This window comes from Xyrauchen texanus, chromosome 42 (genome assembly GCF_025860055.1).
Source record: "Xyrauchen texanus isolate HMW12.3.18 chromosome 42, RBS_HiC_50CHRs, whole genome shotgun sequence".
Lineage (NCBI taxonomy): Eukaryota > Metazoa > Chordata > Actinopteri > Cypriniformes > Catostomidae > Xyrauchen > Xyrauchen texanus.
Genome location: NC_068317.1, coordinates 26915878 through 26924829, shown reverse-complemented (window position 1 = coordinate 26924829; position 8952 = coordinate 26915878). Strand labels below are relative to the sequence as shown.

General features: G+C 36.9%; 2 long non-coding RNA genes and 1 pseudogene across 2 annotated transcripts; 1 reads left to right on the top strand and 2 right to left on the bottom strand.

The window, feature by feature from the left end:
• Positions 1-1124: 1124 nt before the first annotated feature.
• Positions 1125-8952, bottom strand: part of LOC127635027 (dihydropyrimidine dehydrogenase [NADP(+)]-like) — a 304510-nt pseudogene continuing 296682 nt past the window's right edge.
• Positions 3367-4264, top strand: LOC127635313 (uncharacterized). Its single transcript, XR_007969464.1, has 3 exons — positions 3367-3502; positions 3665-3728; positions 4041-4264. It is a non-coding gene; the product is annotated as an uncharacterized LOC127635313 (long non-coding RNA).
• Positions 5512-7880, bottom strand: LOC127635312 (uncharacterized). The gene is made up of 3 exons (XR_007969463.1): positions 7742-7880; positions 7137-7296; positions 5512-7049 (listed from the first exon to the last, which is right to left on the bottom strand). It is a non-coding gene; the product is annotated as an uncharacterized LOC127635312 (long non-coding RNA).

The window sequence follows — 8952 nt, the reverse complement described above, 5'->3', positions numbered from 1 at the left end:
CTAAAGATGAAGGTTCTGCCATTATTTACTCTTTATATGAAACATAAATGTAGATTTTGTTTTTCAAGAATCATTACACTGTATCTACCAATGGTGACCAGGGGCTGATAAGCTCCAGCAAAGACACAAATCACCATAAAAACAATATGAAAATATCCCATTCAACTTGTATGCTATATATCAAGTCTAGTGAAGCCATAAAATAGCTTGGTGTGCAGAACAGACCAAAATTTAACTTGCTGATAATTTTCACCTCTGCTGAAGCTCACGTTTAGCCCACACCCAAACAAAAAAATGGTGTCAACATCATTGACAGCAAAATGGCATTGAAAAATAACAGGAAAACACGAGGGTTGGTAAATAATGCCAGAATTGTCATTTTTGGGTGAACTGCTCCTTTTAAGTTTAAAGAGAAGTAAAATTAAATGTATTTTAGTTGAAATATTTTAGGTTAAATTCTTGCATTATATGAAATGTATTAAATTCTTCAAAATTAGTCGATTTTTAAAAAGGTATACTTGCTGTTTAAGAAACAATAACATATAACAAACTTTGCGTTATCATGGTATGTTGTGAAAAAACACGGTGGAATGTGATTCCAAGCCAAACCAGCCACCATTAAATTAAAACCCATTCATTTTCACATGTCCCATCACCAGCCCTTGTATATCTGATTGCATTCTGCTCAGGGTGTAGTGGACAATCCATCATTGTGGCTCTTGTTAAGGATACAGCGTTCAGCCATACACTTCCATCATCTGCATAACACCATGCCAAAACCTCAACAACACAGTTAAAGGGATACAGTAGTTCACCAAAAAATTTAATTAAAATGCTGTCATCATTTACTCACCCATTTATATTGAATACAAAAGGATATGTTCATCCAAAAAATATATATATGCAAAGATAGCGAATGGTGACTGAGACTGAACATTCTAACATCTCCTTTTGTGTTACATAGAGGAAAGAAAGCCATATGGGTTTGTGACAGCATGATGACAGAATTGTAGTTTTTGGGTGAACTGTCCCTTTAATTCTTCCCACTTTCATTATGAAGTGAAATCGATGCTATGACGCAGACATTTTTTTTGTTTCAGATTTTTATCCATTCCTCTTTTAGTTTAGCACACGAGCTCCATGACTTGAGGGAGGCCTTGCTTTGGCACGTAAAGCGTTGTCCTGGCAACCGTGTTGATGCAGTTGATGATGGGGCAGACGCTGAGGCAGAGAGTGCAGTCGGTACAGCTGTCCCGAATCACGAGCAGATGAGTCTCAGGGTCAAACACAATGGTCTGCCAGACACACAGACATTACAATCATTATATACTCACCAGGGGCGACAACATGCTACAGCTGGATGTTAAACAGTAGAAATGCTACAAATATTGTGTGCTCTCTCTCAACACCGAATGACTCTGCTTGCAAACACATATGTGTGGATCTCATGAAACCTGTAAGAGAATTGTTTACAATAGTGCAGCAAAAAAAAAAGATTGCAATCTATTTTACCAATGTACAAAAAAGACTTGTTATTAATATGCAAGTTTACAAGTATGTACAAGTATAAATTATCCATAAGTAGCCAATAAATTACTAGAAAAAAAAAAAAAAAAGTAAAACATTTCCGAGAATGTATACATCAAATGTAAGAATTAGAATCATTTTACAACATCACAATATTGCCTGGGTCAAATTTCACCCCAAAATCAAATCAAAGAAAAACAGAAATTAGAATAAAATTCAGAACCATTCAAGGGATGGATCCCGAAAATTAAAATTCAGACATCATTTTCTCAACCTCACGTTGTTCCAAACCAGTATGTTTTTATTTTTCTACCATGGAACACAAAAGGAGGGCGGCACGGTGGTGCAGCGGTTAGCACTGTCGCCTCACAGCAAGAAGGTCGTGGGTTCAAACCCTGGTTGCCCTGGCCTTTCTGTGTGGAGTTTGCATGTTCTCCCCGTGTCTGCGTGGGTTCTCTCCGGGTACTCCGGCTTCCTCCCACCATCCAAAAGACATGCAGGCTAGGTTAATTGGTGTCTCCAAAAAAATTGCCCTAGGTGTGGATGTGGAGGTGAGTGTGAGTGTATGTCTGTCTATGTGTGGCCCTGTGATGGACTGGCGTCCTGTCCAGGGTGTCCCCCGCCTTTCGCCCAATGTTAGCTGGGATAGGCTCCAGCCCCCCGCGACCCTGTACACAGGATAAGCGGTTGATGATGGATGGATGGATGGAACACAAAAGGAGATTTTAGGCAGTTTGTCTCAGTCAACATCTATTTTCATTAAATAAAAAATTAAAAATAAAAAAGAAACAATGAAATTGAATGGTGACTGAAGATTCTGCCTAAAATCTCCTATTGTGTACAACTGAAAAAAAAAGGTCACATGGGTCTGGAACAACGTGAGGGTGAGAAAATGACATCAGATTTTTTTTGTCATTACTTTCATGATAATTAAGCACATTTACGCCCTTTCAATCTCATTACTGGAGAATAAAAAAATATATTTTTAAATGGTAAAGTATTTATATTTAATGGTAGGTAATAACTACCTTTAATTTATTCTGATTAAAAAAAAGCTGTATTCACTGTAATACAGAACATTTTATGCTTAAGAATAATGTGAATAATAATAATAAAAAAAATTATCAATCTAAAAACATTATTCTAAACTGTTACCGTATAATATTGCGTTCATACGACAGGAAAGATATTGTTTTGACAGGCGAAATCGAGTACGGGCTCCTTTTCAAACATAACTGGATTGCCGCTAGTGTGGGACTGTGCTGTTTTGTATTGCTTGATGGGCCACCTATTTGATCATGACAAATTATGTTGATGAATGTGCCTCTATATTAGAAAGCATTAATAATGTGTAATCCCTCTTAGAGATCCACTCTCAGACAATGAGCGTCACAGTGAACAATTACTGCTTTGATAAAACCAGCACTCTACTTCATCAATACCCTTATGATAAATTGCAAGGGACATTTATTTAACAGGAAAGGGTGAAATGAATACTTTAATAAAACTGTCAGAGCGATCCCACTTGCCGTTCTTCTGCAGGATAAAGCACAAGGGGACATCGTCGTTTTCAGCGGTAATATTCATTGCTGTCTCTAAAGGGAAAATCAAGTGTGTTAATGAGCATGCCAGTAAGAGGTGCCATTGCAGCTCTCTTTTATAAATGTTTTTTTTTTTTTTTACTTTTTGTTTAGGTTAGTGGAAATGGACAGGATATGATGAGAAATGAGGGTAACGAAAGTCGGATTCAAACTCTCTTAGCATAATATTTGTTAAAGTGTTAGTTCACCCCAAAATGTAAATTCTGCCTTTGGCTGTGTCTCGTTTTGAAGGCTGTGTGCTAGGTAGGACCACTGATCTATATATATAACTGGATAGCTCATGACGTCACAACAGTGAAGCTACTGCGCCGCCATCTTGGTATTCCCTAACATTCTGTACTCCTATGTGTCTCAATGGGAAATCGTCTGTTTTGGTGAGTAATTTGTACCCATCCAGTCACATTAAAACACATTTCTTATGTCTGCATACACTGTATCACAATGCAATCTTCCTAAATATGTAATTCATTATTTATTTTGACTTTAATTTCCCGCTTATTCTAAATGTGAGCGTGTTATGTTACTCTTTATTGCAGCAGCATTACGTTCAGCGGCGCACGTGCGCACGTGTTTCAATAGAAACAAGTTTAAGAAACTGAGGTAAGATATCAGTAGACATTTTCAAACATATTTTTTGCAGGCTTTAAAGTTTTTATTCTGAATACATAATTATGTTTTGTAGCTTTTGTTTACGTTGAACGTGCGTTGTGGTTATTTTCTTAGGATAAATGAATATTAGCTATGCAGCTAACGTTAACTTAGTGAGTTATACTGTTATTCATTGTGGTTATTTTCCTAAGTCAGCTTTTTTGGTCAAGTTGAATATCTAATTGCAGATCAACACCGGTTACATATGATAACTATAATGTGGGCTTTCATTAATTCTCTGTGTGTGATTTGTACTTTTTGCAGTGCAGGCCTGAATACGGTCCAGCTCACGGGCATCATTTATAAAGTGATCAATTGGAATAGACGAGGAGCAGGGCAGGACTGGTAATCTGGACTACCGGACATTTTTCCGGTGGACCGACAAACTTTGGGGCCGATCAGGGTGGACTGGCCATCGGGAGAACCGAGCGGGTCGCTGTGTCGGCCGCGATAATCTAAAACGAGCCGCCGCGTTAGCGAACACTACCCCCCCCAACAACTTTTTGACAGTTATGTTTGCAGAACCCCCAAAAATGTATTTTGTATTCCATGTAATGAAAGTAAATGGTGAGCAAAATAGCTTGTTTTGGTCACCAATGGCTTTCATTATATGGACAAAAACATTTTTTTAAATGTCATCTTTTGTGTTCCACAGAAAAAGTCATACAGGTTTGGAAGGACATGAGGTTGAGTAAATAGCTGTGCGTAAGGTCTTAAGTTGGGGTATAAAGTTCAAGGCTTCGTAACTACTAGTTAGTTTGCAACTAAGTTGGTGCTTAATTTGGTTGCTCCACCTGTTCTTTAAGTCAATTTTTTATGTACTTGGAAGCTTTTGTTATTGAACAAATAAATATGTATGATTTCCTTGAGTGTGCATATGTCAATAAACCTATTTCTGATTATGATTTAAAATATCAGGGATTGTTGAAATAATTAAATGCTCACAAGCTGGTATGTGCATGTTCCAGAAATGAATGCAAATGGATAATTCCATTAAGTAAAGGTAAATTAATGTGTGTGTGTGTGTGTGTGTGTATACACACACACACACACACACACACACACACACACATACTACATATGAACTTGTGTGTGTATACTATGCTACATTTTTATATTTGGTTCTGGATTTATTCTAAGAGGTACTGTCTAGTTACAATATCAACACAAAGCTAGTCATTTTTATTAACTTTAAAATTTGTTGATGTGCATGCACCCCCCCCTAAATTAGTTCACATTTACTATATAATCTAGTCAAAAATGGTTAATAATGTTGGCAAATTATGCAGATGAATAATTTGTCAACATTATGAACAATGAGCATCAACAGATTTAAACTATGAAGGCAGAGAAACATTGCATCCTGTAACAATCTGCAGATGGATAACTTTGCTTTAAAAAGGGGTATTCCCAGATAGCAATAAGTCGGCGGTCCGCCGGCGGCGCGCCGGCGGCAGTAGAAGCGGCAGAATGGCGAGATCGCAAACACGTTCGACGGCGGTCCGCCGGCGGCAGCCGCTTTTTAAAAGCGGCAGCCGCCTTCCTACCGCCTTCGTTCCGCGGACGGCCCGCTGGCCAGCCGCCGCTCCGCCGCCGTTATATCGAAGGCGGACCGCCGGAGGCAAACCGCTTTTTCGAGCGGTCTGCCGCCGCTTATTGTATATATATATATTTATTTATAGCATGCAGTTTATCAAGAATAATGATTGATCAAAGCAGACATATTTCCATTTGCCGTTTTTATTCCACATTTCAAATTACAGTAACTGTCATTGAAACAATATGTCAGATCACTGAAATATAAATAACAGAAAAATACAAACATATATACACCCAAAGAAAATGCAGGTTTCCAATTAAATTTTGGTAAAAACAAGCAAAAAAAAAACACTTTTGTAAAAAACACTATTGTAACACTTACAACAATTGTAAATAATATAAAGAGGTCAGCTCTGGGATGAAAAGAATTACCAGTAAACATAAGCAATGAGGATATTTGGTACCAAATAAAGTGCAGGATATCAAATAAATTGAGGTATAACATCATATTTACAAGTCATTTCTAACAATAGGATAAGTGGTAATAATTTAGAGTAAAGCTCTGGAGTAGAATATGCCATTATAACTGCAATGCTGACCTGTGGCACAAGGATTTACAAGCTATATTTAACAATAGAATAACAGTTAAGCACACTGATGGAACGAAAGTAGAATTTTTGGTACTAGTGAAAGTGCAATATCAAAAGGTATGAAATAGTATAACCAAGCTATTTTTAATAGAATAACAGTTAAGCACACTGATGGAATGAAAGTAGATTTTTTGGTACTAGTGAAAGTGCAATATCAAAAGGTATGAAATAGTACAACCAAGCTATTTTTAATAGAATAACAGTTAAGCACACTGATGGAATGAAAGTAGAATTAACTGGTACTAGTTAAAAGTGTAATATCAAATATCAGAGGTATGAAATAGGATTTACAAACTATAATAGAATTGTTAAGCACTGACGGAATGAAATAAGCCAATACTAAAGTCACGGTAAGTAGAATATTTGATACCAGATAATGTGCAAATATCAAGTATTAGATGTATAATCTAGGATTTATAAGCTATATTTAAAAATAGAATAGTTAAGCACTGTAACAATGAAATAAGCAGCAAATTGTATATTAAATAATTGAGATCTTTGGTATCAAAGAATGTGCAGGATAATGTAAAGTTTTACATTCAACTTAAACATGACAATAAGTGGGAACAAATGCAATTAACAGCAGAAAATCTGGCTGTTGAGAACACAGTCAATCACAATGTCTGGAGTGGTTGGGGTCTGGTTTTCCTCGACCTCCAGAATGAGGCAGTGCAAATTGGCACATCTTCAGTGATTCCTCGTGCGCCTGTATAAAAAGACAAACCATCCCATATTCATCCAAGGAGCTGCCCTGAAGGCAGGGTCATGAGAGGAAAAAAAAAAAAAAACATCCCATATTCATCCAAGGAGCTGCCCTGAAGGCAGGGTCACGAGATGGGGAAAAATAAAATAAAAAAACAGCAATTTCTAGTGAAGAGTGTGGATTGAGTGAGTTTAGTCTGACACTTTTAGCAGGGGTGTCGGTAGTCAGCCTAGGTTTGAGGGGTCGGCTGTGGGTCCCTCTCAGCTGTGCGGCGCCTTTTTCCACCTTCACGGTCAGCTGCTCCTTTCAGGTAACGCGTAACGTTAACCTGGATCGCCTCATCAGTGGCATCCTGGGTTGCCGAGTTCTTCCGGATGGCTCCTGTAGAAAATAAAGATCTGTCATTCCATTTGATTGGCATAAGGTCATACACATCTACTTAAATATAAAAAAAAATAGCCAACTTACTTTGAACAATGGTCTTCAGGAACATGTCTCTAAAACATGCTTTTTCCCCTGCACCAGTCCAGGTTGTGTTAATGGAAAGGCGATTAGAGAAGATACTCTCAAGCATTCGCCACACAGTTGTCTTGAGGTCCCTCCCACACTTGATTGCCAAAAACCGAAGCTGAAAGAAAAAAAAAAAAAGGGTTACAAATTACATTTCTCTGAAGCTTCTCATAAATTTAAAATGTGACCGGCTGTGGATTCAGACTGTAGAATATGCAGTGTACAATCTTAATTTTAGATAACCCTATGGCGTTATACATATATACATCATTGTTTTGTTAGAAAAAAAACACACAAGTTATACTTAGTCTTTCTAGATGTAAAGCTTTGGCTAACTACTGTATGTAGTTAATAACATTTCTACATGTAATGTTACTAGCAACATTGCTTAACCTCAGTGTGTACTGTAAGGAGGGCAAAACAGCACGTGTTAGCTAACACTTTCTAGCCACTCTAGCTACTGGACTAGCAGCATACTGCAAGAACAATGGTGACTAACTTAGATATTTTAAAAACAATGTAAACATAATATTGCGTTACACAAAAAGGAAACATGTACTTACTTAAACGATGGTAGTCGATGACTTTGCTAACTGTAGGCTGTTGAAATTAGTACTGAGTCTGACTGTAACTCGTGATTGAATGGCAAACTTCTTCTTCTTTCTTCTTCTTTCTTTTTTTTTTTTTTGTTTTTATGGCGGTTGGCAAACCAACTTAACGGTGCATTACCGCCACCGACTGGGCTGGAGTGTGAATCAAGAGATATTGGAACTTAGCTTAAAAAAAAAAAAAAAAAAAAATTAAATCCTTTTGTCTAAGTCTATGTCTCTCAGATACTTAATAACAAAGTGATAAATGTTACTAGATGTTTTCCCTAATAAACCTTGCATTGTGAAATTATTCTGATTGATCATGAATGGCAAACTGAACCGAATGTGCTCTAGTCATATTGTTACGGGAGGGGCCTGCCTCGGTGGGTCCAGTGCGTCATCGAGCCACCGTTTTAGCCCCGCCCAAAAGAATCCTGAACACAGCACTGGTGCAAAACTGTTTAACGGTTTAACTACACAATTCAGTACTTCACAGTCCACAGTGCAATGTGTTTTAGCAATAAATTTTTACCATGTATAGTGTGTTTGGATTATTTAATTTTTATTGCCTTTACAGGGACTTTCACACTTTCTTAAACATTAGTACAGGTCGTAATTGCAAATGAATCCCTTACCTGTAAAAGGTAAAATAACAAAAAAAAAAAAAAAAAAAAAATCGAGGTTGGAAAAAATTACAGACAAACGAAATTTCTGCGCAACTGTGAAACCAGGGGAGAAAGCTTTTTCATTGAGTTTATCCTTCACGTCAAAACGGGGACAGATGTCTTTCACTGTTCACTGATAGTCAGGCATTGGTGAAAAGTCTAACTTCATCAATTTATTCTGCTAAATTTTTCATACCCTGTATTAAATATCTATTTTTAAACCTAATCAGAATCAGAAAGATATTTATTGCCAAGTAAGTTTTACAAAAAGGAATTATTCTTGGTTTATTGGTGCATGTCTCAATGTGCATCAATCAAAGAAATATAAACAATTTTCACCTAAGTGCATAAATAATTCAATATATTTTACATAGGGCCTATATTACTGTATAATCGCTTCAGAGTTTCAAAGTAATTTAAATGTCATTTCCTAAACCTTACCTTATCATGGAATCAAGAGTCAAGAATCTGTTATAAACCCTAATGGCTTTGGAGCAAAAAATAATAATAGCCAAATGG